This window comes from Leopardus geoffroyi, chromosome A2, assembly GCF_018350155.1.
Source record: "Leopardus geoffroyi isolate Oge1 chromosome A2, O.geoffroyi_Oge1_pat1.0, whole genome shotgun sequence".
Classification (NCBI taxonomy): Eukaryota; Metazoa; Chordata; class Mammalia; order Carnivora; family Felidae; genus Leopardus; species Leopardus geoffroyi.
The window spans coordinates 80,209,843-80,237,466 of NC_059331.1; the positions used below are offsets into that span (position 1 = coordinate 80,209,843).

A 27,624-nucleotide genomic window follows, 5' to 3' on the forward strand; every position below is an offset into this window, starting at 1 on the left:
TGTAGCAACAGCCACGTGACAGGCAGAACAGTTTCTTCACCCAGGATTGCTGTAATTCCTGCACTGTCGGTCTCATGCTTTATAACATAGCCTACGGCAGCTTTAATTACCCGCAAATGCGCCACCTGTTGCCTCTTTAGTGCTTAATCATGAAATGTATTCTGCATGGGTTACTCTGCAAGGAGATTCAAATACTATACGGACTTGCAGAATCAGAGTCCACAGAAGAATAAAGCTCAGCTTTCAGATGAAGCAATGTGCCTAGGGTCAACCTGGTCCCTGAAGGGTAAGGGATCCAGTCTAAAAAGTACGGATTGGGCAGAGAGGAGACGGGTGTGAGCAGAAAGGGGACTTGGGGTCAGTCTCAAAGGCCCCATAGGGAAGAGGAAATATGACTCTCCATGGAAGATTATGGTTCTCTGAAGAACTGAGAGACCCTGGACCCCGACTGAAGGAAAGGCTTTGTGCTTTGGTGGCCGGAAGCTTTTGTGCAGCACTGTGAATCCTCCTTCAGTGCAACTGCGGTCTGGGCTCTGTGAGGCTGCAGCTGTGCATCCTGAAAAGCGTTACAGAGAAGAAGAGGAAGGAACTGAAGACAGAAAGAAGGCTGGGGTGAGGCCACGTAGGTCAACTCTGGCCATTCATGGTGACTCCAGATAGGAGAGGACTTCAAAGACAGTAACAGGTGAGAATTGTTCACATCATCACAGGCAGTCATGACTTGCCATTAGCGAGAATGACATTTTGAGTCATCTCTGTCTCTCAAGGAGGAGTTATTTTGGGGTCCAAAATGCTTCCTGACCCTTCAGCTCTGCACTTATGTGTGGAGCTGACTTCTGTACAGAAGAACTTAAGGGATGCCCAAAGAGACCCAGATATTATCAGTGAAAAATATCACTAAAAGTCCTTTCCTTTGGGTTAAAACCTGAGGAATCTGTGAAAATTGGCTCAGATGCTTTCTCTGAACCTAAAAATGAGGTGAGGGCCCAGTTGAAAGAGGAGAGTGCATGGGAGACTCTTAAATACAGAGAACTGAGGGTTGCTGGAAGCATGTTGGGTGGGAGGTGGGCTAAATGCGTGATGAGCATTAAGGAGGGCACTTGTTGGGATGAGCACTGGGTGTTATAGGCAAGTGATGAATCACTAAATTCTACTCCTGAAATCATTATTTCACTATATGTTAACTAACTTGGATTTAAATAAAATTTAAAAATTAGAAAAAAAAAGAGAGGAGTGAAAGGGAAGCAGAGAACACTAGGCCTTTCCCAGGGTATATAAGCTTCTACTGTTCAAGATTGGCATTGCATTCTGGATGGGAGGAGCAAGCAGATCTGGGAGAGATTCTGAAAGACATGTGGGAAGAAAAAGGAAGGCATTAGTTGTTTATTGCTGCATAACAACAGTACCACAAACGTAGTGGCTTAATATAGGACACATTTATTATCTAATTTCTGTGTCCTCTGTCTCAGTATCTCTCACAAAACTGCAATCAAAGTGTTGGCAAGAGCTGAAGTCTCATCTGAAAGCCTGCCTGGGGAAGGATATACTTCCAAACTCATGTGGTTGTCAGAATACAGTACTTTGAGGGCTATAGGACTGAAGGCTTCAGTTCTTATCCAGAAGCAATCTTCAGTTTTGTCCCATGTGGGCCTCTTCAATATGGCTGCTTGCTTCATCAAAGCATCAAAGCCACAAAGGTCATAGAGAGAGTCTACTAGTAAGATGGAAGTCATAGTCTTACACCTTAATCGTGGTAGTGACATTCCATCACCATTTCCATAGTCTATTGATTAGGAACAAGGCATAGGTCCCATCAACACTTAAGGAGAAGGCATTATAAAAGGGCAGAAAGCCAAAAGTTGGGGATCAGTGGGGGAGGCTACCACAGGGAAGAAAGAGGCGTGGCAGACATCTGTCCCCCCCCCCCCCCCACCCCCTGCCTTTCTATCTATTCGTCTTTCCTCTGGTAATTATATCTAGATTTTCCCTTGAGGGAAAGCCCTTTCCATCATTTCTAAAGTAATTCTGGCACTCTCAGCTCTAGAGGTGGACACATTCAAGTGTGGTCAATCAGAATGTCACATGCTGAGTGATAGTGACTGGCTGAGACTTGGAAATATGATCCAACAAGAGTCAATGAAAAACAACAAAACTTTCTTGGGAATCCTGGAAAGATATGCCCTATTTTTCAGAATGATTTAAAGCTAGAGAGGACCTAGGGCCTGGAGTTGCTACTCCATCTGCTATGACATAAAGCCCAAGACTGAAGGTAACATAGCAGAAGGAGAAGAAGAGATGAGTCCTGACGTTATTGCTGAATGCGCCTTGAGTCAGCTGTGCCTTAAGTGAGTTATTTCTAGTGTGCTAAATCCAGTTTGGGTCAAGTTTTCTGATTTGTAACTGAAAAGGTCCTGACTGACACAGAGGAAGAAACTAACATTCATTTGACACATTTTAGGGTCATTAACATTCCATAGCTTATTTGAAGGGAACTTTTGAATCCTCCACAGTTTTATTTGGAGTTGGCAAATTATTTTACCTATAGTGATAAATACTTCACCTAAAATATGTAGCCCATAGTGAACTGTCTTAATGTGAGGTATATAAGATTAGAGATAAAGGAGGTGGTATCACTTTACTTTCATCTTTGTCTCTGTGGTATTTTTAGCAGCCTAGAGAATCATAAGAGTTCCGAGATGCTTATATATCCTGCATAGGAATTTGTAGTGTCTTCTAGAGCAGATTTATGGCTAATATACCTTATTAAAAAAATCAAAGTATGTTATAGCACAATGTCTTTAGTGACATGCACTGTGGCCTTTGTAGATCTAAAATTCTCTTACTCCCTTCTCTATCCTCACTCCAGAAATGAAGGGATATGTGTTAACATTTCATTTTACCTCAACTTGCACCAGAGTTTTTGGTTGGCTTTGCCTGGACTCTAGGTTAGTTTGGACATTGAATTTGTGACTAGGCTGTGTGGGGTGTGGGGCCACACACCAACTGGTGGGGTGTTAGAGCCATTAGTAAGAGACAAACACACCTATAGTTTGATAAGCCACCGATATCCCATTAATGTTCAGGTTGCTGTTATTTTTATGGTGCAGTTAATTGGTACCTAAAATCCAGTCTCTGAATACAGTTCACTTTTTTTCAGAGACAAGATGGGGATAATGGTTATACTGTACCCATTAAAGGAACTGCAATACAATTTCAAATATTAATGTCAGTTTTATTTAATAAGCATTTACTGAGTACCTGTGCTGAGCACATAACAAAATGTTGGTAAATAATTAATTTTTCAATGATGGTGCAAATATCATAGCACAAGTTTCTGTGGGTAAGCCTGACATTAGTTTATCAATGGCATGCTGAAGAATGTTTGATTATTGGATATAGTGTGATATAGAAACTATATAAATGACAGAAATACAATTCATGTAACATAAAAAGGACAAAGGTAGAGGGGCTATTTTCTAAATAAGTTCATTCATCAACAAAGATTTGTTTTGCTCTTATTACACCTTACATGTAGGGCTATTGCATACAGATGGGTAGTTTGTGCCCTGCACGAAGATATCTAGCCAACAGGGTAAGTGGGAACTGAAACCAATATTCCTTCTATTTGTCAGTCCTTTAAGCTGGTGTGGAAGTCGATCTACTATGGATGAGGGGAGGGAGCAGGAGTTCTGATTTGTGAATAGGTCAGCTGTCCCTCTGTTAAGGTAAGTAGGGTGGAAGGAGTGAGCATGGTAGAAACGTGTGGCTATAAAGATTAATCCACATATGGTTCCTGACCTTTAGGAGTTTAATTCAAGTGTGGGGTTAGATATGCAAACTGAAGATCATGATACAATGCAATAAAGGCTAATAATGATGTTGGCACATATGGCCATGGCCTTGGAACTGTAAGTTTAGGAATGTGATCCACAAACGAAGAAAGGTCACCCTGAGTGGGGGAAATAGCAAGTGCAGAAATTAGTGGAGGGAAAGCACTTGGTCTATTCTAGGAATGGTAAATAGTTGTTGCTTGAACTTGCAATGTGTGAAAGAGGAGGTACTGTAGTAGGGCAGGCTTGCCTAGGACTAGATTAGGAAGGGGCTTCTAGGACAAGATTGAACATGGAGTTTGAACATCACCCATTAGTCATGGGGCACGATCATAGATTTGAAAGCTGGGGAGCCATGTGAATGAGGATGGGTTGGAAAGAGGGGAGACAGAGTTCTGTCACACCATGTAGGTAAGAGATGGCCAAAGTGAATCTCAGCATTGACACTGGGGATGGAAGAATGGAACATCCATGTGAGACGGTTTTGGAGATATAAGCTGATGCTTGAGCAACGTAGGGGTTTAGGGCGCTGACCCCCTGCACAGCTGAAAATCTGTATAAATTTTGACTCCCCTAAAACTTAACTACTAATAGCCTCCTATTGACAAGAAACCTTACTGATAACATAAATACTTGATTAGCATATTTTGTATGTTGTATGTATTATATACTGTATTCTTACAATAAAACTAAAAAAAGTTATTAAGAAAATCGTAAGGAAGAGAAAATACATTTATAGTACTGTATTTTGGGGAAAAAATGCGTGTATAAGTGGACCCACACAGTTCAAACCCATGTTGTTTGAAGGCCAACTGTAGTCTGCACGTTCTAGTCTACTTCTAGATGGTGGCAAAGGGCCGGACTGGGGGTGAGATTAATAGTGATGATTTATTTTTTTTTATTTTTTTTTTCAACGTTTATTTTATTTTTTGGACAGAGAGAGACAGAGCATGAACGGGGGAGGGGCAGAGAGAGAGGGAGACACAGAATCGGAAACAGGCTCCAGGCTCCGAGCCATCAGCCCAGAGCCCGACGCGGGGCTCGAACTCACGGACCGCGAGATCGTGACCTGGCTGTAGTCGGACGCTTAACCGACTGCGCCACGCAGGCGCCCCAATAGTGATGATTTTTGTATAGCAGTGTCAAAAATGTACTACTACAACTCAAATTTCAAAAAAAAAAATCACAGCTTTTTTATTGTCTATAATCAGTTGTTCATTTTTGATAGCTCTCAGCCAATGGTAAGGGAGAAAAAAATACATGTGAAAGAAACACCTTGGTACCAACTAAAGAAATCCCACTAGGGGCGCCTGGGTGGCGCAGTCGGTTAAGCGTCCGACTTCAGCCAGGTCACGATCTCGTGGTCCGTGAGTTCGAGCCCCGCGTCAGGCTCTGGGCTGATGGCTCAGAGCCTGGAGCCTGTTTCCGATTCTGTGTCTCCCTCTTTCTGCCCCTCCCCCATTCATGCTCTGTCTCTCTCTGTCCCAAAAATAAATAAAAACGTTGAAAAAAAAAATTAAAAAAAAAAAAGAAATCCCACTCTTCCATACATCCTGTCAGGCTAACTCTACCTCTTCTGGTTAGACTCAGACTTTCAGGGTCTTTCCTCTGTACCCTGCTCTCTAACCTCTTGTTTTATGAGTCTACAGATTGTCCTTGACTTACAGTGGGGTTACACCCTGATAAATGCATTTTAAGTTGAAAACATGAAAAGTTGAAAGTACATTTAACACACCTAACCTACCGAACATCACAGCTCAGCTTAGCCAAACTGACACATGCTCAGAACACTTACATTAGCCTACAGTTGGGCATAATCATCTAACACAGCCTATTTTATAATAAACTGTTGACTATCCCGTGTAATTTACTGAATATTGCACTGAAAGTGAAAAACAGAAGGGTTATGTAAGTGTACCGGTTATTCATCCTCGTGGTCCCATGGCTGACTGGGAGCTACAGTTCGCTGCCCCACCTAGCAGCAGGAGAGAGGATTGTCCCGCATGTCACAAGCCTTGGGAAAAGATCAAAATTTGAAATACAGTTTCTCCTGAATGAATATCACTCTCGCATCACTGTAAAGCCAAAACACAGTAAGCCACACCATCGTAAGTTGAAACCCTTCTGTAGAGGAAAGGTTCTCATGGTGATGGGAGAGGCCTTACTGGGTCTGGGCTGGTCCCCGTTGTGAGGGCCCTAGCTGGGCTGCACTGGTCCTGGGGCCTGGGTGCTTTGTACTGGTGTTCCTGCAGTGTACCCAGTCATGTTTGGCGACTGGGTCACCAGCTGCTTGCATTCACTATTTCAGCTATATCCTTCCAGTTCCAAGTCCTCACACTCTTGTGGCCTCTTTGTCCAGATCCCAAGGCTCTGCCTGGACGCTGTTTTTTTCAGAACCTCTCTGGTCCCCTCTGGGACTAGCAGGAACTTCCGAGGCCCCTGGAGCAGCTCTTGGGAAACCAGAGACCTTTTTAGGCTCATCTGCCTGGTCACCTCCCTCAGTTTTTTCTAACCTGTGGCTCAGGTGCTGGATTATGTGGATTTCTGTGTGAGGCTGGTAGTCTCATAAAGGGAAGCTAAGCCAGGGTTTTGTCTGCTCTGGGTCCTTCAGAACCTATCTGGAGCTTCTATTACACTCTTGCTTCCTGTCTACTCCCTGGTTTTGGTAACAGAGTTGGGGCTGTGTATAGAAACTCTATCATCTCAACACTTACCCCTTGCCCCAGCTCCTCCTTCCCATGCTGTCTCCCTGGTTAGCAAGGAAAGGAACTTGATCATTGAGGAGTATTCCAAGAGGTGTTTGGGTGGGTAGGCTGATGATAGTGGCGGGGCAAAGGTGTGGGGAGATAAAGGGACAATTTGTTCATTATAGACAGGGTAAATTTGAGGTGTCTGTGTTGTTCTAAGGCATCCTGCATTTGGCAGTTGGAAATAGGGTTTGGAGACAAGAATGGTTGTGGCCAATGCGGGGATCCTTTGTAAGAAAAAGGAGCCCCAGAAAGAAGAATATATTGTATTTACTTATTCACTCAATCATTCAAAAAACAGGAATTGAATGCCTGCTACATGTCAGGGCCTGTTCCTGGGCTCCAGATAAAGCAGTTAAACAACAAAAATCCTTGCCCTCACAGAGCTTACATTCTTCTGTGAACCCAATAATGCCAGGGTTATTACTTTGCAAGTCATAGGCTCGATATCATTCTAACAGAAGAGAATGTATTTCTCAGATGAGAAGAGACCATATTATCATCAGAAAAAAATTATTTCACAATGAAAAATAAAAACAGTAGCTGTGGTCAGTGTTGCCGGTTAAGGGTGGTTAAAAGGGAAGGAGTGGAGGGGCGCCTGGGTGGCTCAGTCGGTTAAGTGTCCCACTTTGACTTCAGGTCATGATTTCCCAGTTCATGAGTTCGAGCCCCGATCCTCTGTCCCCCTTTCTCTCTGCCCCTCTCCCCTCCTCCTCTTCCTTCCTCCTCCCTTCCCCACCATCGCTTGTGCTCTCTCTCTCTCTCAAAAATAAACAAACATTAAAAACAACAGGAATAGATGAAGTTAAGGAAGGCAGAAGAAAGAGAGGGAGGGTAGGAGAGGCTTGAGGATGAGGAGCCTGGAAGGACCCTGGCAAGGAGTGGTTGGATAGGCAGGTGGAGGGAATGAAGCCTGAGCCCATCACACATACAGATCCCAGAGACCTTGAGGCCTCTTGGGAAGCTCACAGAAACTCCCTTCAACAGTCATACTTAAAGTCCATTTTGCCTTTTTGCCTTTCAAATAAAGAGAAGTATATTAGGCAAGCTGAAATGTAAGCTCAATTATCAATGAGGTAGGTTTTCAAAGGGAACAGCAACAAAGGACAAAAGCTAGAGCTGGAGTCTGGCAAGAAGGAAGGTCACCTGAAGAGCAGAACAGGAGACTCCGGCCCCTACTGGCTTTGGGTCAGGAGGAAGAAGGATGCCAACGCGATTGCCAAGAAAGAAGATGGAAAACAACTCCGGAAGATCAAGACAGCGCGTGCATGCCAGGGCAGCAGCTGCGGGGTGAGTCGTGGGAAGGCAAACTTATGAGGGGCGTTAATCAAGGTAAAAGCAAAAGGAGAGCGAGGTGCTTCAGGGCAGAGTGTGTGGGAAGGACAGCGTGAGGGAAATCATTAGGAGAGATGCCCACGTCTCCCTTGCACAGCAGGCTCTTTTGTCAGAGTGTCTGCTTGCAGCTCCTGGGGTGGGGCGGTGGGGTCTAAATGCCCATATCATCAGTGCCAAGGGCAGTCCTAGAAGACCCCGCTCCTCCCCCACTGTGCCATGGAAGAGGGAGGCCAGGGCCTGGGGGCTTTGGCATGTTTTCTTCTCTGCACTGGGTGGGGCATGGGCAGTGCTTGCACTTCACCAGTCCATGGGGAGCAGCCAGACCTGGAAGGGTCATTTATCAGAGGAGAGGGAGTCTCTTCTCCAGGTGAGGCTGGCATGGCTGCCCAAATGTAAATGTGCCGCACACCTTTGCCGTCAGTAAGTGTCTGAGACTCACTCCCATCCAGACTTTGCTGGCTTGACTGTGAGCCAGCCAGGACCCAAGCCCAGAGCCCAGACCTTCTGGTTCCTGGACCAGTGCCCTGGCAAAAGCCAGCACACAACCTGAGAACAATTTCTGTGCCTTTGTGTTTTCATCTCTGAAAGGAGGATAGTAAAAATAGCTCTCACACAGGGAATTATGACTGCATTTTAAAACAGGGGCAAAAAAAAAAATTGAAAAACGAGCATCCTGTCACTAGGCAATTGTACCCTATTTTGAAGATTATGACCTAATCAAAATTACCCGGCATTCTGCTCTGCAAACTCTCGACAACCACACAGGATGTTTTTGAATGCAGTAATAAAAATTATCTACAGGAGAAAAACCCTACTGAATCTTCAATGTTACTCTCAGGGAGAAAAAAAAAACACAACTTCCTCCAAATCATTTTCAGATTATACCAAGGAATTCCCCACAGTGTGTTTTTGTGGAGGTCATGAGAAAATTTTTACCATATACCCAGGTCAGAGCCAATCCCCCCAAAAGCAGTAGCAAACACAGAAGTTGGCTTTTAAAGATTTTTTGAGAAAGAAAATATGGGTGAATATATGGAAGAGGTATTTTAACTATTAATCACTAAAAAAAATGAGACTTTTTCTGTTTCATTTTCATTTGAGAACTGGGCTGTAAAAACTCACAAAATATTCAGAGACTTAGCAGCACTGATCATTCTTGGTTCCAGGATAATTTATATTATCGCTACTTGTTTATACTTTAGAAATGCTGTCATTGTAGAAAAAAGGCAGTTAAGAGTAGAAAGATGGTTAGCAGGGACTGGGTAGATGGGGGAATTGGGGAGACTTTAAGGGTATAACTTTACAACCAGTACGTAGTCCTGGAGATATAAGGCACAGCATGTGATTATAGACAATAATATTATATTGCCAAGAGACTAGATCTCAAATGTTCCTACCACGAAAATGAAATGATAATTATATGGCATGATAGAAATATTCACTAACACTACAGTGGCGGTCATGTTACAATAGAGAAATGTATCAAATCAACACACTGTATACCTTAAATTTACACAATATTATGTCAATCATATCTGAATAAAAAAGCCAATTATAAAATGAAATTGTACTGAACTGTAATGTTTTGGAAGACTACACATCAGAGCAATAAACATTGCCTATGTGTAGTTATAGATACATAGCAATTAGTGGTAACCTTCATATTTCAAATGCATTTCAAAAACTAAAATTTATTTCGATGAGTGTGAGACTTAACATTTTTATTTACTTTGCAGGTTATTTTTTCCATAAATACATTTCAGATCTTAAATAATTGTTTACAAGAATTCAGATTTCCTTGATCTGGGTAACTCTTTTTTCCAAATTATGGACTAATTAATTTAAAAAATTCAGTAGAGGCACCTGGGTGGCTCAGTTGGTTGAGCATCTGACTTCGGCTCAGGTCATGATCTCACAGTTCATCAGTTCAAGCCCCGTATTGGGCTCTCTGCTATCAGCACGGAGCCTGCTTTGGATCCTGTCTCCCTCTCTGCCCCCTCCCCCCTCACGTGCTTTATCTCTCAAAAATAAACATTAAAAAATAAAAAAAATTCAATAGAAAGTAGGTTCCTTTTTATTTGTTATATGCAAGGCATGTATTTTTGCCCTTAACATCATTAGACTCTTTTTTTTTTTTTTTTTTTTAAAGATCATTAGATTCTTTAAAAGGACAAATTAGGAATAATTTTTTTCTTTTCTCTTGAGGACAAGAACCATAGTGGCAGCTCTGTGGATAGGAGGGGATTCTCAGGAAAACTTTTCTTTTTTCTGGCTTGAGTATATACTTGCTCCTTCTGACCAGGCCACCTCTACCTGATATGTGACTGGGGTCCTATGCGAGGTGACTGCGGTCCACCTTACCTGGCCTCCCTACCTAGGACAAGATGTCAAGTGCTAAGATGATAGGAAAAATATAGGATAAAATAGGCAGAGAGAGAAAGGATTAGGACCTGAGGTCCCTGGGTGGGGAAAGACATATTTTGGAATAATGCTGGGAAAGTCTGACGATAGGAAACCCTCTCAAGTGTAAGGTCCCTCTTAAGAATATAACAGATACCACCTACTCCCCCTCAGGTTTCCCTCAGGAATTTGACAAAAGACCTAACTAAAAGTAGGTAGTAGACCATACAACCTCTGATCCACAAAGAATGGTATGGTCATATACCACCCCTCATACAATGGAAGTGAGCCAGTGAGGAATGGACAACCCAGCACCTAGAGCTATCCAGCTAATAAGGGTAGAACCTGAGAAGAAACAAGGAGGGAGGGCAAGGAGGGGGGGCGGCCAGAACCTTATAAAACAAGGACCCTTGCCTATAGCTGCCGGCATTCACTCTCGAATGTCCCTTCTCTCTAAAGAGAGCTTTCCTACTATTCCTCCTTTCTGATCTTATACTCTAATAAACTGTTGCTTGCCGCTCATTTCGTGTCCACCTCTTCATTCTTCAAAGCGGCGAGACAAAGAACTCCAAGTACTGAGGTAAAACATCCTGTAACACTAACCTCAGCTGTTGCTGTGTGTGCCGTTCATGGCATCAAGGATAGACTAAGATACACTGGGGTAAAAAAAAAAAATCTTAGTGGGTTTTACCAACAAAGGTTTACTTCTTGTTCATCTCCATCATGGGTTCTGCTCTGTGGGGCTCTACTTCAGGTCTCCTCGTTTGGGATATATACTGAAGCAACAACGCCATCCTGAGCAATCACGGGTCTCCCAAGCAGAATTAAAGACAGGTCTGAAGGCCTCACATTGGCCATTAAAGTGTCTGGCTGGGCAGTGACACGTGTCACTTCTGCTCACTACCCGCTGACTGAAATGAGTCTCATGGTCTCAGGGAAGTAAGATCCCATCATGTGCCAGGAAGGTGGGAAGCCAGAAATACTTAGTGAGCGGCATGGATGATTATTTGGATGATTATTATAGCTATTCACACAGTGTGCACATCCTTTTTCTCTTTCTCAGGAAGAAGGTGACTTTGATTAGCTATCTATCTCTCCTCCATGATGCCCATTAAGTTAGGCAAATCTGACCCTATTTTCTTGTTCCCAGAATGGACTTTTGCCAATCAAAACAATCTTAACCTGGTTGTAAATGGTTCAGGAAGGGAGACAAGACATAATTCAGGCCAATGAGAGGTTATGAGAGGTTTGCAGGGGCTTTGGGGAAGGTTTCTTCTCATTCTTCAAGGACAGCTTCTAAGACTCACTCCTTCGCTTTCCCTGGATGTGAGGAGGAAAGCATGTAAGCCCAAATGCTACTTACAGCCATTGGGTGACCCACCATGGTTGTCATTTGAGCTGAGAGATGGAAAAAAGCTCAGTCCTTGATAAAATAAATGGCCAGGGCAGGGTGGGGTGGGGGGAGGGTGGTCAGTCAAACCTGAAGCTTCTCCTACCTTTGGACTTCCAGTTATCCTTGCCAAAAAATGTCCTTATTGTTTAAGCTACCTTGAGTTGAAGTTTCTGGTACTCGCTGCCGAAGCACCCAAAGTGATCTATCTGCTTATCTATGTTTCCCGTCATGTCCTTCCTGCTGATTTGTAGTCCCTGACTCCAGCTTGGCCTCCTTATTCTCACTCGACTAGCTGCTTCTCCCTCTTGTCACAATTCATCTGAATATAGAATATAGATTTGCCTCTAACTCCCAATATCATATGAATTCCTCCCTTTGCTTACTGACCTCATGACCTTCCCACGTGGCCTGCTGATCTTTTACTCTCTATCTCCAATGGCTTGGAGTATTCCTGGCCTTCCTTGATGAGCAGTCCCCACACCAATACTAAGAAGGGGGCCAGCTTCTCCAAGACATTTTTGCTCCTTTAAAGCATGTGAGTTGTTTTATTAAATTATATCTTACCTCTACACTGGTTGAAACTACAGCAGCCCGTGTGGTCAAATGCTATAAAATACAAAAGGTCAGTGGAATTGTCCCTCCACTCTGTCAGGGGCACATAGTATCACAGAGCTGTGTGCTTTGCGATTTAATAATGGGCTTGCTTGAGTCCTAAATTGGGGCCGCACTATTGAAGCCTCGGCAAGTGGATTTAAAGCTGTCATTGAAACATGCCATCACATCCCATACATGAACTGAAGGGTGACAGTAGGCCCAGTTCCGCAGCACTTGTCATAGCAAAAAGCAGAAAGCTCAGCACCAATGTGGGCAGGGGTGTGCTTTTTAGATCCAGATTTTAATGGGCATGTTTTAGGTGAATTCTAATAGGCATGAAGTTAATATCTTTTGCATGTCTCTCAGCCTGGCTCATTTACCACCATAAATATAAGTAGTGACGCCACGTTGACTTACCTCAAATAGTTTAGAAGTCAGGGACAAAGCAACGCTGCGAGCAATCTAAGAAACAGGAGTATTTTAGGAGCTGTGTGGGGGTGGGAGGCATGGTGTTACTGATGTGAGTAGACACGCAGGATCTGAATTGGCCCTTTTCTGAATTATTAATACTTTCTAAAACCATACTAAGGAAGACCTGGACCTTTTAAATTTACTGCCCTTGTATTGAACAGGGATGAGTCCAGAGAGATTTCTGGCAGGTTCCAGGAAAATATTCTGAGACTGACAGTTGCTTTGGGGAATAAAGAGACAGCATGTATCTGCTTACCACCCCCGTCCCCCCGCGCCGCCCCCCCCCTCCCCACTGCAACTCCTATTCCTTTTCTTTAACTCATTTTATCAAGTCATGCAAAGCCTTCACGAATACAATTGAGGCTTACAAACTGTTAGAAGAATTGCTGTCTTAATGAACATCATTTAAGGAAGAGAGGAAGAAAGCAAGCAGGGGAGGGTTGGGGAGAGAGAACAGAAGGCTGTTATCTAGCTGGTTTGGCTCCCTCTCATCCAGAAGGCTGACTTTCCGGCAGGGGGAAGGAGGCGGGTCAAATTATGGTAATTAGGATCTTATGTGACAGCTCATGATTTGCATTTCCTTCATTTCATTGGTTCCCTTCATGTTTCCTGGAAGACTAAATAATACACTTCTATGTTTGTACCAAAGGATTATTCTTGGGCTTCAGAAGAGGAATGGCCATCAGAGAGCATGGCCTGGTTTTCCAGAATGGTTTTCAGGGGAATGAAGGCAGGTGGCTTTGTAGAATCAGGTGATCAGTCTCTAATGGACATTAAAGACTTTAGAAAAGGATCATAAGATTTTAGGAATTTCCCCGTGGCTCTATTATCCAGGTGCTGACTACCTAGTTTGATTGTGCAGTGGACTATCAAAGTCATTTATTTTTCCCTTCTCTGTTCTGCTGAATATATTTTGCCTTCTGAGAAACTCAAATTGTAGGAAAAGCCCACAGGAATTTAGGTATAGCTATTTTCTCATCAAATGGAAGTCACAGTAATTTCTCCTATCAGTCCAGCAAATGCCCTCTAGCCTAGGCCCTGGACTTTCCTCGTCTAACATATGATGTGATTGGCAACTTCTCACTGATGACAGAGATGCTGACTCTCCCCAGCTGCCAGTCAACCACTGTACAGATCACCTTTAAATTCACTTTATATTAAATAAGGAAGGAAAGGAATGGCTTGGCACACCGAACTGCAGGATTGGTTGGACGTTCTCGGAGCATATTTTAGCAGAATCATAATTTCCAGCAGCTACTATGGAGAAGAAACTATTACAGAAACATTGGCTCTCGAATTTGATGTGACCACACACATCACTAGCTGTGTGATGAACATCTGCTTTTAAAATAGGGGCCCACACGGACAGCCATCCTAGTTCTACTTCTTTGCTATTGACATGAGTCCTACAGTTCCAATTATTCTACATCATTCCCCACACAGCAAATTTACAGAGCCTTTCAGTTCACTGCCTTTTCTGGGAAGGCCTATGGAAACTTTGCTCATGTTCTGATTATTATTCAAGTCACTAATAGCCAGAATATCAATGCTATGCATTCATCATGTGCCAATGATGACGGCACTGAGAAGCTTCAGGGCTGGGATCATCTGGGCCACCTTCTCATTTTGCAGAAGAAACCAGGGTTCAATTGACCTCCCCCAAGTCCGTTGGCTATTTAGAGTGGATCTGGCGAGAGAATGCAAAGGCTTTTTAAAATAAATGCTTTACTGAAATACGTGTATTCTATTTTTGTAGTATATAGAGAAAAGTATGCATACCACACGTGTGAGTTCAGTGAATTCACAATGTGGGAGCACCTGTGTGGACAACACCCAACTCACAAAACAGAATCGGTCCCTTTATGCTTCCTTCCCAACTGTGCCAGACATCTTAGACCCCACATTAACTTCTAATGCCTTAGGCTAATTTTGATTTTATATTAATGGATCTAAAAGCCTATAAATCAGCACTCTCTCCACCACCAGTTTCTTTGGATTTCACATTCTCCTAAAGGAGATAACATAAAACAGTTTAGGAGAATCAAATGCTTTTATAAGGTCAGATTTCCATCATATTCAAGTTGGTAGCTCTGTAGGGGCACCTGGGTGGCTCATTCGGTTGAGTGTCCGACTGGATTTTTAGCTCACGTTGTGATCCCATGGTCGTGAGATCGAGCCTCATAATGGGCTCTGCCCTGACAGTGTGGAGCCTGTGTGGGATTCTCTCTCTCCCTCTCTCAAAATAAATAAATCAACATTTAAAAAAGAAAAGTTGGCAGCTCTGTCATCTTTCACAGGTAGGGACAAGGCCACTTCGTTGGAGACAATGTGTTAAAAAACCAAAACAAGCCTAACTCCACTCCTGTCCAGTCAGTGAAGATGCAGGGCCACCTAGTTGGTTCTTGGCCACTCTGGTGACAGTTATAATTCTGTAAGTGTGAGTTCCAATCATTATTTTGAAAAATTTATGACCGTTTTTGTGGCTGCTATTGATTTTCATCCTGATATATTACTATCCTTGATAATATTGCTTTTTCAACACCAACTTCTTCGTAGATCTAGAGAAAGAAATATCATCTGAGTGCTTACTAAATTCCTTCACAATGAATAACCGACTTTCTACATCTCCTTTCCTATAACAACATTAGTCTTTTTTAAAAAAAGTTTATTTATTTTGAGAGAGAGTACAAGTATGGGAGGGGCAGAGAGAGAGAGGGAGAGAGAGAGAATCAGCGGGCTCTGTGCCGATGCGGGGCTCAATCTCACAAACCGTGAGATTACGGACCTGAGCTGAAATCAAGTCAGTCGCTTAACCTAGTGAGCCTCCAGGCGCTCCCAACGCTAGTCTTTCTATTTGTTTATTTTCATTTTGGTTGAAATACTTAGTTTTCTATGACAGACATTTCCCTCTCTTTCCTCTGTTTTCTCCCTTTTTTCCGAGCGGTAATGTAAACCTACATGCTTCATTTACTATCCAGTTGTGTAGCTGACTGCGTCTTATAACTGCCAGCAAATAGCAGGATCTGATACAGACGAATGGTCAGCTCACAGGATAGCTGGGAGATCTGCATCTTTTGGTCACACGTCCCTCTTTGCACAGTCAGATACTTTCCAAAGCAGTTTATGTCCTTAAATATAAGTGGCTGCAGAATTGGGCCTACCAGCTGTCCACACTCTTGCAGCGTATCTATGGATCACCTTATTTTTCTGCTCTATAAGTTACGGAATGTGGGAAAAACAGAAGAGATCTTCCTTGTCTAGTAAATGAAGGGGTAAAGTTACAGTAGTAAAAACAAGGTACAGAACAAAGTGCTTGGGTTTGCTCTCCAGAGGGCATTTTATACAGCCACGTGCCTTCCTCCCCAGAGGCAGCAGAATTCTTTTGATATTGGAGTCTAAAAGAACGATAAGAGCCAAAAGTGAAAAAGCTATTTAGTCATGGATAGTACCATGTCAAGTGAACTGAAATAAGTAGCCGTGACGGAGGTGATGAAGTCATCTGAAATAGAGTTTGGACTCAGAGAATTCTAGCAATTTTTGGATTCAGATGAGAGAGCGACATGTTGTGGCTTCCGGGGAAGAAGCTGGTCATAAAGAGGTATCTCAGATTAAAAAAAAAACATTGAAGAATCCCCCCAAAACATAGTTTGCCAGCATGCTAGCTAATGACGAGGCTGGGGGCACACTTTCCAAAGCATTCTATCCATTCTCCTTCCTGGGGTGTCTACCTGTGTATCTCTCTACCCTTTGGATGCCTGGAGGCAGCAAGCCCCTGCCTGTGGAGGGAGGGAAAGAGGGCAGGGATAACACTGAGGGGGAAATGCTCTATCTCTGACTTAATTAAACTCTTTTTTTAATTGTGCCAGAATTAGCCCTGTCAATAAAATGTTGCCTACAGGCTTCGTTCCCAGCGTTTTGAAATTTCCTTTGTACTTCTGTGTTTGTTTTGTGAACAAACAGAAAGTTTCCTGAAACCATGGAAGTCTAAGCCAATGACCCCTCCCCTTCCTCAGATCAGATTATAGTGGTGACAGCTTGGTTACTGGAAAGGAATCAGATCAGAAAGACAGTTCCAATTACACCAACAATAATTATGAAGAAAAAAGGGGGCAGTTGTGGAGGTAATCACGGAATATTAATCACTGAAAAACGATGAGAAAGTCTAAAATTTATGGAATGTCTTCCAGAAAGTTCAAGATGTTCTATTCATGCTTTTCATTTATGTCAATGACATATAGAAAGATCAAACAGCTTGATAATAGAACCACACATCTAAATAGTATTTTTAGATATGAATTGCTTTTGCTTACCCTTTCTCGTTTGAATCTGGCAAGTAGAGAGTTACATAATATATTCATTTTGTATACACAGAAATGAAGCTCCAAAAGGTTATGTGACTGGTTCAAAGTCACAAATGACTAGAAATCTGGTCGTCTAGCAACCGATAAAGTGTGAATTTCAGTGCATTAGAATGTCCTATTTAACATATTTCAGGAGGGTAAGTTATAGAAGATGGGCTGGGCATCCTGACATAATCAGATAATAACTGAGATTACAATAGCCTCTTTTAGGCACCACGGGCTTCAAAAGGAAGAAATGATCTGATTTTGTTCACAGGTGCTTTATAATCTGGTTGGGGAGAGTGGCCCTTATATCAGGACTAAACAGGACACTGATGGTACCAAAAAAAAAAAAAAAGCATCAGCAAATTCCAGAAAGGGGACATGCAATGCCAGGCCAGGCAATGCTGGGAAGGTTTTCAGATAGGAGGCAGGATCGAGATGGACTGAGCATTGTATGGAAGCAGTCTCTGCCTGTGGGGACAGCAGTGGGATGCGTGAATCTGTTCGCAGGGAGCCAAAAGGCTACTCACGAGACATCCTGATTTTATTTACATACAAGAAGATCTGGGAAATTGTGGGGAGAATTGTCTTGGGTGGTGAACAGGCCAGGCTATGAGGACCCACAATTAAAGCTTCAGAAATTGCTTTTGGAAGCGACCAGGCAGTCAGGCTAGAGCACAGAGCCCTGCAAGCACATGGGTCCGTTTGGTTTATGCTACTCAGCAATGTTGTCACCAGCTTTCTTCTTGTCCTGTAAGGCAGTTTTGAATATAGAAAAATAGGATAAATCAGAACATTCAGAAACCCAGAGACAGATTTGGTTGGCTGGCAAATTCTATACTATATAGTATTAGTGTAGTGCCCCCATTATCTAGGAAATCTCTCTTCTAGAAAAACTCCTAGAAAAAGTTAGGGCCTACAACTAATATGAATGTTGACAAAGACTCTTGTTAAAGACTTCACTCCTCCATTAAGATGCCTACGGAGAGGAATTCTCTCAAAAACATCTAGGTTAGCCACAGGGCTGATACTAATGGAGAGAAACAAAGCTTATGGGTGGATGACTACACCAGGTAATTCTTCTGTTTTCCTACTACTCTTTAAGGTGTCCAAACAATTTTTAAAGTACATATGGATTTAGCAGAAAATCCATATGGGGAAAGAATGATTGATGCCTGATAGGAACCAAAGTTTCTTCTGGTAGGTTGGGTAGTGGGACATGCACCTTGAATCTAGGTTGCTCTGTTAATTTTCTTTTCCTCATGGTGGCTTCCTGTGCAGAGTTGAAGGTTGGTTGGAACATGGAAAACCCCAGAAACCCAATGAAGTTAAAAAATTCACCATTAGCATTTCTCTCAACTCCAGGGATCCATTGGACTTTATTGACTTATTCAAGCCTTAAAACTGACTTATTCCCTTACCTCTGTCTTCAGGACTGACCTAGGTTCTCTCTATACATTTACCAAGTACACCATGTACTCATTAGCTGTAGTATGAGAGAGTGAGTGAGTGAGGGAGGGAGAGAGTGTGTATGTAAAAGAGGGAGAGAGAGAGAATTTAAGGAGTGCAGGTTGATTAATGACCTCCATTATAGTTAGGGGAGGCAAGCTGTCAGTGGGCATGTGATAGGGGCTGTGAATTTATCTTCATTTGGACCTTCTCAATTTCCCTGTACTTTCCATTCTGTAAGCATCTTGCCATGTTGTGTGTTCTAGAGTTTAAAGGCATTATTTTTTTAGTTTAATTTTTTAAATGTTTATTTATTTTTGAGACAGAGACAGACAGAGCACAAGTGGGGAAGGGGCAGAGACAGAGAGGGAGACACAGAATCTGAAGCAGGCTCCAGGCTCTGAGCTATCATCACAGCCCGATTCGGGGCTTGAACCCATGAACTGTGAGATCATGACCTGAGTTGAAGTCAGATGCTTAACCGACTGAGCCAGCCAGGCGCCCCAAGTTTATTTATTTTTGAGAGAGGGAGAGAGAGAGTGCAAGCAGGGGAGGGGCAGAGAGGGAGAGAATCCAAGCAGGCTCTGCACTATCAGCATGGGGACAGACTCGGGCCAAACTCATGAATTGTGAGATCATGACCCCAACCAAAATCAAGAGTCAGATGCTTAACCGATTGAACCACCCAAGCGCCCTTCAAGGTATTATTTTTTTAAAGACATAGTCCATAAATGCAAGAATGGTGCTCAACCAAGAATCAACAATTGTTTACCACAATGGTGGAATGAAAAGTTGATATGTTGGACATAGAGAAATGTGGTGCTTTCCTAAAGGGATTTTCAAGGACAATTCTGACTATACATAATTTAAAAAACAAAAATTTTTTTTTTCAACGTTTATTTATTTTTGGGACAGAGAGAGACAGAGCATGAACGGGGGAGGGGCAGAGAGAGAGGGAGACACAGAATCGGAAACAGGCTCCAGGTTCTGAGCCATCAGCCCAGAGCCCGACGCGGGGCTCGAACTCACGGACCGCGAGATCGTGACCTGGCTGAAGTCGGACGCTTAACCGACTGCGCCACCCAGGCGCCCCAATTTTTTTAAAAAATATTTTTTAATGTTTATTTTTGAGAGAGAGAGAGAGAGAGAGACAGACAGAGGATCCCATGAGCTCCATGATGACAGCAGGGAGCCCGATGCGGGGCTCAAACTTAGAAACCGTGAGATCATGACCTGAGCCAAAGTTAGAGGGTTAACCAACTGAGCCCCTCAAGGTGCCCCATGGCTATACCTAATTTTTTCCCTGCCTCTGACTTTAACCACAACTCCTACAATCTTGTGGAAGGATGAGACAGAGAATAAATGAAGGTGAAGAGAAAGACAGTGGTAGCAGCAAGTGTGACTTAAAGGACACTATAACCAACACCTCAGGAACCCATGTCCTTGTCCATGAATGGTCATATGCTGCAAATGTTCCAGTAGCATCTTTCTCTCTGGCTTCAGCAATTCTCAGGGCATTCACAGGAGGAAGGCAGGGAGAAGACAGCCTTGCCCTCTTGTTAAAAAAAAAAACAAGAAAGTCAAGGTATTGACTGGCCTTAGCCAGTGAGAAAGCTTTAGACTTTGAAAACTGGATTCAGTCTGTCTTCTTACATGTATAATTTAGGCACAAAATAGACCACTGCACGCTTTCTCAATAGTGAGAGAGCAAACGTAACAGAAAAAGGTTTTTATAGTCCCATTGGATGAAGCCCTACAATAGATTGAAAGGATAAGATGTGAAATGGTGTGTGAAGAGGATGAGCTAAGTTAACGAGGAATCAGTCTGAAGAGCTGTAGCTCACAGGATTCGGGATGGAGTGTGTCGATGCCTTCTGGAGAACACGGTCTTGAATAGTCTGTTCATATCCCTTGATACATGCTGAGCTCTCTAAAAGTTGGGCTGTAGGTGATTCTGTTCTGCTTATCAGACTATAAATTAGTTGACCCACATCATGTGTCAGAGATTATAAGAACAGAACCAGGAAATCTGCTGGGAACACTCTTCATGGAGGAATTACGTTTTCTTCCACATGTGAACAAAGATATGATTCCTACTCTGCCTGTGGTACTACGCACGATTTATAAAAGCATCACTAGGGATAGGCTGCATGGTGCAGGGTTTAAAAAATTCAATAAGAAAGACCGTAAGGATGATGAGCATCTCCAATCTATTGTTCCTATGCTTTCTATTGTTTCAGAACACGTGGCTACACTGGGAACGAGCTAACATTAATTGGGAGCCTCACAGCTGCTGTGTTTCAACAAGTCGCCCAAATTACACTGAAAGCACTCGCAAGACTTTCCTGTACCTGAAGGGCTGAGGGCATTGTCTGGATAACACGAGGCCTCGGGATGATGCTAGGAGTGTTTCTCAGTGGTTCCCAATGCAGCTGTGAGAACAAGCTCATTTGAGAAGTGGAAGGACTTCTGTCTCACTGTCCGGGGATGAAAACATTTAAAGGACAACAAAACAGGGGCACCTGGGTGGCTCAGTCAGTTAAGCGTCTGACTTCAGCTCACGTCATGATCTCTCGGTTTGTGGGTTCAAGCCCTACATCGGGCTCTGTGCTGACAGCTCAGAGCCCGGAGCTTGCTTCACATTCTGTGTCTCCCCCTCTCTCTGCCCCTCCCCTGCTCATGCTTTGCGTCTCTCTTTCAATAATAAATAAACGTTAAAAAAATTTTTAAGAGACAACCAAACAAAGCATGAAGGTCAGTGGCTTGCAATAGCAGGCTGCAGCAGAATAATTAAAGATTGTAACTGAGCCTAGTCATATACGGGGCACGATAAGAGAATGTTTTCGTTTTTTTAAGTAGGCTTCATGCCCAGCACGGAGTCTACCACGGGGCTTGAACTCATAACCCTGAGATCAAGACCTGAGCTGAGACCAAGAGTTGGACACTCAACTGACTGAGCCACCCAGGTGCCCGGTAAGAGAATTTTCTAGGACTGTCTTATTGATTCTGAACAAAGCTGGGCTTTTGGTAAATATATTACAGTGTCTCTTTAAAAGTTATTTTCTAATAATACAAATGCATTCGTATGATCTGGGTAATTAAACTTAATTGTATAATTAGAACAAATGAGCAGAATTAGATTGCATTAACCATATGTAACAACATTATTAGGTACATAAATCTTTTCTTCAAGGTTTGTATGGAACTCTCCCACTCCCATCCCACCCCATACACAGAGTAGTCTTACCCCCCAAGACCGGGAACTGTCATCTTATGTTGTTCAGGATGGCACCTATTATTTCAATCCCTCTTACTTCCCTGCCTACAAGGAATTATATGGTGGCACTAGAGATATTAATGAGGCATGTTAGGGATAACCCATGCCTCAGTAGCAGATTGAGAAATTTGATTCTATGATAATAATAATAGCTGCATTTATTAAGTATTGCATTATACAAGGTATTAGGGCAATCATTTTATATATCATCTCATCCAAAATTTGATAACAGTATGAGGTAAATGTTATGCTTATTTGACAGGTAAGGAGGCTGAACAGACAGCAACCCAGCTATGGATAATTGCAAAGTTCAGCTCCTAGCCATTATGCTACTTTGACTTTGAAAAAATTGGCTATTTTTATATATTTTTAATGTTTATTTCTGAGAGAGAGAGAGACATACAGACAGACAGACAGACAGAGACAGAACATGAGCAGGGAAGGGCAGAGAGAAAAGGAGACACAGAATCCAAAGAAGGCTCCAGGCTCTGAGCTGTCAGCAGATGGGGCTCAAACCCATGAATGATAAGATCACAATCTGAGCTTAACCAACTGAGCCACCCGGGTGCCCCTAAAATTGACTATTTTCATTCTAAATACTGCCAGTTAAAGAAAGCTTCCACTCCCTGCCCTTATATCTTTCTCTGTGGATAGGTGAATTTTATATAAACATTTTAGTCTATAACCAGTAGCTAAGCTGGATATGGACCATTGAGCTGAGGTGGGAAAATTTTCAAAGTGAAATTGTTTCCACCCAACTATATTGCTCCTTGCTGACTGTTCACTGAACACCTATGGAGCATGAGTTGTTTCCAAGAAGAGAAGGTGAGGGTGGGGAAGGTGAGGAGAGTCTGTCCACAGAGAGGGTCTGGCATGGACACAGACACAGAGTTATAGAGGCCCAGTACGTGAGGGGAAGTGTGTCTGTGAGTGGGGGGATTTGGGGTCAGAGAGGAAAGACTGGCAGAGCAGGTGGGGGCCAGAACACAGAGGCATTGTTGGCCTACCAATGCTTGTGGAATTAAGTCTGTAGGAGATGGGAGTCTATGGACATGCCAGTGGGGTTAAAGCTTAAGCAACATACACTACATAATGAGATTTGTTTTTTAGAAAAAAAGAAAAACAAAAAACTAGCACTAGCATGGAGAACTTCTTGGAGGAGCAAACGCAGACAAGGAGAAAGCTACAACGGTCCAGTTGAAAGAAGATGAGGCCCTGGGGAAGGACAGAAGTGGTCAGATTCTCTAGACATTTCCAGTTTAAGATCAGCAGGATTTTGATATTTAGTAAAAGCAGGCTAGGAGACTTGAGGGGTGTGTGTGTGTGTGTGTGTGTGTGTGTGTGTGTGTGTGTATGCATATATAAATTAAAAAAATATATATTTAATTTTAAGTTTATTTATTTTGAGAGAGCATGAGCATGCACACACATGAGTAGGGAGTACAGACAGGGATAGAGAGAGAATACCAAGCAGGCTCCATGCCATCAGTGGATAGCCTGATGCTGGGCTCGAAGTCACCAACCATGAGGTCATGACTTGAGCCAAAACTAGGAGTTGGACGCTTAACCAACTGAGCCACCAAGGTGCCCCTTGAGGACGATATTAAGCAAGATCACAGGGAGAAAATTCTTTGTTCTCCCTAGAAGAGGTTCAATAAATTAAATGTTGGGTATGTTGAACTTGAAAGAAATGTAGGACAGTTAGCTGGAGGTGTTCAGACAGTAGATGGAGCTGGGTAGGGGCTAGAGATCTAGATATTTGTTTACTTACATGTATTTATTGAATGCCTACTAAGCTCCAGTCCTGTTTCAGAGACTTGGGATAGAGCAGTGAAGAGCCATCAACATGTAAGTGGCTGGTAAAGCTGGAGGAGTGGCTGAAATCCTTGGCAGTGTGAGAACAGGAAGAGAGGACAGCTGAGGACAGAACCCTAAGGAATCTGGACACCTAAAGGGCAGGTAGGGAAGTAGGGGGAGGAGGAAGCAAAGGGGATTGAGACAGAGTGGTGAGAAGGGCAGGAGTACATGGCATTAGTGGGAACAAAGGAAGGGAATAGGGCTCATCATGTTTATTAAAAAATTTTTAAATGTGTTGGGTATCTGGGTGGCTCAGTCAGCTGAGCTTCTGACTTTGGCTCAGGTCATGATCTTGAGGTTCATGAGTTTGAGCCCTGTGTAGGACTCTGTGCTGACAGCTCAGAGCCTGGAGGCTGCTTAGGATTCTGTATCTCCCTCTCTCTCTGCCCCTCCCATGTGCTCTGTCTCTGTCTCTCTCAAAAATAAACATTAAAAATTTTTTTTAAAAATACTTATAAAATGTGGTAAAAACAACCTAAAATTTACAATTCTAATAATTTTTTAAAGTTTCTTGTTTAATGTTTATTTATTTATTTTGAGAGAGAGTGAGGCAGAGAGAAAGAGAGAGAGGGAGAGAGAGAATCCCAAGCAGGCTCCACACTCAGCACAGAGCCTGATGTGGGGCTCGATCTCACAAACCGTGAGATCACGACCTGAGCTGAAATCAAGAGCTGACACTTAACCCACGGAGCCATCCAGGTGTCCACCATCTTAACCATTTTTAAGTATACCATTCAATAGTGTTAAGTATATTCACATTGCTGTGCAACAGATTTTCAGAACATTTTCATCTTGCAAAATTGAAGTTCCATATCTATGAAACAACAACTCCCCATTTCTCCCGCCACCCAGTCCTGGAAGCCAACATTCTACTTTCTGCTTCTATGAATTGGATGACTTCAGCAGTGTCATGTAAATGGGATCGTGAAGTATTTATCTTTTTGTGACTGGCTCATTCTCTTAGTGTAATGTTCTCCAGGTGCACTCACACTGTAGCATGTGACAGGATTCCCTTCCTTTTTATGGGTTAAATTCCATCATATGTATATATCATATCTTATCTATTCATCCATCAATAAACACCCAGGCTGCTTCCACCTCTTTGCTTTTGTGAATAATACTGTTATGACATAAGTGTGCAAATACCTCTTTAAGACCCTGCTTTCCAATGAATCACGGGAATCTACCCCCAACACCAAGTTGATAGCTAACTTGACAATAAATCATAAAAACAAAAACAGTAACAAAAACCTGGAGTCCTACATCCTCGGAGATTCTGATTCAGTAGGTCTGAGGAAAGGCCTGGGAATCATTTGGTTCACAAAGCCCACCACAATGAGGCTTTGGTTTGGGGAACGGTTTTGGGAACCACTGCTCCTGAGCAACTGTTCTGTAGTGCAGGGCTCTTCAACCATTGCAGCTTCATTGAACCACCGAGAAGTTTTTATAAAGATGCTGATGCCTGGATCCCATCTCCAGATATTATGACTTCATTGACTTGGAGTATGGCCTGGGCACTGGATTTTAAAAGCTCCCCAGGTGATTCTGATATGCAGCCGAGATGGAGAACCACTGTTCTGGTATATTCCTATTATTCAGTGCCCTGAATTGTTAATTTCAGCAATAAATAACAGAATCCTAGCTCAAGGGACATGATAGAATCTCTCATTGAGTAAATATTGCCTGACTGCCCCTGTCATCTACTTGCATAGCCCTGTACAGTGGACTTTACGTCGTTATCTCATGGAATCCCTCGCATACACCTGTGAAGCAGTGTGAGTAGATATTATCCCCATTTTATTGATGAGGAAGCTGAGATTCACCATTTTTTAATAGCACACTTGTAGATATAAACACAGATTAGGTATATGTGCTTCCCTGAAAAGACACCATTGTCGGGGGGGGGGGGGGGGGCGGGGCGGGGCATAAGACAGAAACAGGAATTTGGTTGTAATGAGGTGCAGGACAGATCTGAAAATATATGAAAATTCAGAGAAAGAGGTTTAGGAAGAGTAATTTGTGAAGAGGAGGGATTCAGAGAAGGCTCTTCAGAGGAGGTAGCCCTGGCTCCTCTTGGAACTGATGAAAGTTGCAGAATTTCCTTTGAGGGTCTGAATGGAGGGCAAATGACTGTGGCCTTGGCGCCGTGATCCAATTGGTTCCCTTTATTGGATTTTGATAGTTCTGTAACCCAGTCTGTGTAACTCCCTTAGCGCTTTCAGTATATCGCATTTATAATAAACTCCGTTTTTCTTTAAAAAAAACAAAAACAAAAAACCCCTGCTTTCAATTCTACTGGATATACCCCTAGCAGTAGGGTAGTTAGAGTATATGATAGTTTCATTTTTAACTTCTTGAGGAACCACATGCTGTTTTCCACAGTCCACTTGGTTGTTGTGGTTTTATTTTAGAAACGGTTTATTTCCGGTCAATCTCATTTCCATTTTGTTTGCCTTTGTGCAAGAGCGGCTGAAGATGACTCAGTGGTTGCTCCTGCCCGTTCAGTGGCCTGAGCAGTGGGAGCCGCACACCAGTCTTCAGGGGCAGGCTGAGCGCTCAGGTCTTCAGTGGGGGAACTGCTGAATTGGGCCCCGAGGGCCCCGCACACTTGCAGACCAGTCTGAGACTTGGGGTTGAGTAGCCCTGAACTCAGGAGCGGGAGCAGTCCATTCACCCTGAAATTCCTCCTTGGTCACGGCCTTTTCAGCAGCGGCCTGCTCTTCCTTTTCGATGCTTCAGGATCTCTGTAGAAGCAGAGATCGGGCAGGACCTCCCGTGGGTGTTCACGGAAAGGGAGCCGCGCGCGCAGAACTTCCCGGGCCAGCAGCCACGTGGGACCCACCGAGCGAGCTCCCCCGTTGTTGCAATGGCTGGCAGCGCCCACAGAGGGCAGAGGCGAGTCTGTGACACAGAGCGATGGGACGCAGGTGAACGGAAGACGCCTCCGTGAGAGGCTGGCGGTCAGCCCTGGGATCGGTTACCACCAGAAGTCTCGGCTCCCGGAAGGCTGCCTGGATCTGGGTTAGTGAAGAAGGTTCCAGAAGTGAAGTGACCAACAATAGGAGTGGCTCCAGCAGCAGCAGCAGCAGCCGCAGCAGCAAACCTCAGCACAGCTCACTGGCCAGTACTCCTAGATGATGTGGCACTGACATCAGCTGGGGTTTCAATGGCAGCAATGGCACGAGCTGCCAGCAGAAGCTTCTCCCAGGTTCTCTTCAGATTTACCATGTAGCTGCCACCACTTTTCCTCTTGTATATGTACTGTTCCATTTGGAAGTCAAGGTTGATGCCACCTAGGTGGGTTCCTGCTGCGGGGAATTTAAGGACATCCTCCTCCTTGCATTTGTAGGACATCAAGGGCTCCGGACATCATGAAAGTTTCCCTTTAAGTTGTGACAGGAATGCAGAACAATGCTGTATGGACCCCTCTCTGGGTAGCACGGAAAGGCAGTCTACTTGGTTTTTGATATCGCTAATTCTGATGAGATAGAATAGAAATGATAGCTATTTGGCATATTACCTGCCTGTTGAGCAGAAATGTGCATTATCTTATTTAATCCTCAAAACAATATTCTAAAGAGGTATTATTAGCACATTTTGCAGATGAGGTACAGAAATGTTAAATAGGCCAAGGAGCTAGTTAGGATATGGGAATCAAAATCAGGTCTCTCCTGATTTTCAGATGTAGCCATTGTGACGTTTTATTTCTGAAGAAAAGGGCTCATTTTCCCAAGTTCCCTAGCTATCTGTGGCATATTTTTCATGAGTCAGGTAATATTTAATTCTTTAAAGTTTTTTATTTATTTATTTTGAGAGAGAGCAAGAACACGTGCATGTGAGAGAGAGAGGGGAGAGGAGAGGGAGAGAGAGAATCCCAAGCAGGCTTGGTGCTGAGATCAGGGTCAAAATCAAGAGTCAGACACTCAAC

At 43.3% G+C, this 27,624-nt stretch overlaps 1 protein-coding gene, 1 long non-coding RNA gene and 1 pseudogene across 4 annotated transcripts in view; all 3 read right to left on the minus strand.

The window, feature by feature from the left end:
* The window catches only part of LHFPL3 (LHFPL tetraspan subfamily member 3), a 570,149-nt gene that overhangs the window by 94,858 nt on the left and 447,667 nt on the right, over nucleotides 1-27,624 (minus strand). The window lies entirely within an intron of this gene.
* LOC123606339 overlaps nucleotides 1-27,624 on the minus strand; it is a 43,310-nt gene that overhangs the window by 1,934 nt on the left and 13,752 nt on the right. The gene's annotated exons all lie outside the window — the stretch shown is intronic.
* On the minus strand, nucleotides 25,555-27,519 carry LOC123606335 (annotated as a pseudogene).